Here is a 2,826-nt window from a genome sequence, read left to right on the forward strand (position 1 = left end):
TCGCAAGCATGTCCAATTGCACGTTGGTAGGTGCACCTGAGGGCATTTTTATCGTCTCTTTGGCGTTTTTTTTTCTTTACTGCTACGTCCTGTCCGCGTCCGTATTTGTGCGGAGCGAGATACAGTCCGCGACCCTGTTCCATCGCGCGATCGTGACGTTGCAGCTCCTCGAGCTGACGTCGCGCGGCTTTGCTATCGTTTACCGCTTTTGCGGTACACTGGCCGCTCCACTCAAGGATCCGAGCGCACTCAACATTGGCAGAAACGGTAACGCACCGCTTCATTTCGCTGTCGGTAGTATCCGTTTTTTCGTTATCTTTTTCGTTGTGTTTTTCCTCATCATCTTCTTCGGTTTCATGCCCATATCAATCTTGGTTTTAGTTTTCATCGCTGCCCAAATGGCAGCAGCGGCGGCTCTCTCGCTCAAAGCCGAATCTCTCGCGGTGACGCGTCTTAGCGCTTTATCGGCGAGTACCTTGTCCGCCACGTGTCTATCGGTGAGATCGTTGCTCCAAGAATACGCAATGTTGTGTTCTCAGCACGCCGCGTCCAGCGGATTTATATCCGTATCACCTCTGGCTAATCTCTTCGTCAGCCGAGTACCCGAACCGCAAAACTGGTAGCCCGGGATATGTAACCCGAAAGGAAGCGCGTTTATCGCTCGATTCAACAGACTGCCGCCCGACGCTGACATTCGCTACAGTCCTTTATCTTCGGTGCCGGACCGTCGATGTGCGTTCGCTGCCACGGTTGATTGTAATGCTCGTCGCAGCGATACGTTCGAACTTCCGAATCCACCTTTAAGTGTCCCGGAAGCTTGTTCCACACGTAGTCGATGTGTAGTCACCGTACACTCGTAACAGTAAGACCTTCGATATATACTGCAACTGCTCGGCGCTCAAATCCAGAATGTCGGAAGGATGATGTAGCGCGAGATACATTTTATTACTGCGCAACTCGCGGATTCGCGCGCCTTTAAATAGGTCGAGAGCGCACAGCCCGTAGTGCGAGCATGAAATTCGTATTGCAACCGCTGGCGATACGCGTCACGAACTGCGACGCGAAATCGCGAATAATGGGAAGCGGCGTGGAGAAGCGCAAGCACGGTGGAATGCTGCCGAATACTATACGCGCGATCATTTGCAGCCCGTCGAATTGCCGTAAAACCAACGTTCAAGCTTACTTGAGAGTCCGAACGCCGTACGTTTCGAGAACGTGTACGTCTATACTCGAAATCGTTGCAACAGCCAAAGTATCAATATCTCGAAAATTTGTTTACATCTATCGACGAAATCGGCTACTTTACGTTCTCCAACAACAGCGACGTCGTTCCACCGAGCGAGGCGCGTCCAAATTCTATTATTATCTTTGATGACGTGGCATGCGACAAGCAGGATGCGGTGAGAGAATACTTTTCGATGGGTCGCCATGCGAACGTCGACTGCTTCTATCTTTGTCAGACGTACGCGAGGATACCTAAACATCTGATACGTGACAACGGGAACCTGCTGATCCTGTTCAAACAGGATGCTACCAACTTGAAACATATTTACAACGATCATGTGAATACCGACATGTCATATGACGAATTTTGCGCGTTGTGCCGCGACTGTTGGCAACAAAAATATGAATTCGTAGTGATAGACAAAGACAGTGCGCTCACAAATGGACGATACAGAAAAGGATGTAACGAATTCGCGATACCGTAACGTAACCAGTCGTCATCGATACTTAACCAGAGACAAACATGGCAGATGTGCGCGAGCGCGAAAAAATCGTGAGGGAGATCGAGAAGACGAGCGAGTCGATCCGCAAGAAACATCGCACTCTGAAGACAGGTAGAATCGAGGAGAGCATCGCGTTGAATAGACATTTTAAACCTCTTATCGAGCCGTTGCGACTATTCGCCCACAACTCCGGCGAGCGCGCGACAAAGAGAGAGTCGCGCGACAAAGATGCAGCGTCTGCCCCTAAACGTGAGAAGAAGGAGGAGGAGGAACAAAAGGAGGGAGAAGAAGGGAGCGAGACGTTCGAACCTACCGCAACTCTGCATAAATCTAATGATCGATCGCGCGAACCGATAACTTCCACCCCATGTGATAAAAAATCGTACCGACGATAGAGTTATTGGAGAACGTTTTCGAAACGACGAAAGACTCGCTAGTGACGAAGGTTCAAAATCAGCTGCAAACGTCGGAAGGTCGAGAGGTGTTACAAGCCAACTTGGGTCCGCTGGGTCAAAAGTATGTCGAGGCTGTCCTGCGGGGAAAGCAAGATAAAGAGAGCGGTATAGATCATGTGTACAGCGTTTACCTACACAAGGATGGATTGATGTTTGGCAATAAACGTTTCGACGTGGATGACGCGGACAACATAATTATTGACAGCGTACGATACGCCGGTACCCCCGGTCTTTACGTGTTGATTTTCAAGAGAATGCCCGACGATGCCCTACTACACGGAAGACGATATGCACAAGTATAAGAGCATGCTGTTGATGACGAGCGCGCACAAACACAAGCATCATTCGCAAGGTCGATTATTGAGCAACAGATGATACAAGTACAAATACATAATCGCGCCGTTGATGCTGGTCACACCCAAGAAACAGAGTAATAAATCTGGAAAAGGATTACAGTAGTAATACTATGGGGATTCTAACTCGGGAGCTCTGAGTGGAGTGCGGGGCGCGGGGGGTACTTGGTGGCGCGGGGAACTCGTAGGCGCGAGGCAGGAGGGGGGAGGCGAAGGAAGGCCCGGCGCTATCGCGGTGTTTACGTAAACACCGATAACAATGATACGTGCAGCCATCATTGGGGACGCCGC

Source organism: Trachymyrmex cornetzi, unplaced genomic scaffold, assembly GCF_001594075.2.
Source record: "Trachymyrmex cornetzi isolate Tcor2-1 unplaced genomic scaffold, Tcor1.1 scaffold787, whole genome shotgun sequence".
Taxonomy (NCBI): domain Eukaryota; kingdom Metazoa; phylum Arthropoda; class Insecta; order Hymenoptera; family Formicidae; genus Trachymyrmex; species Trachymyrmex cornetzi.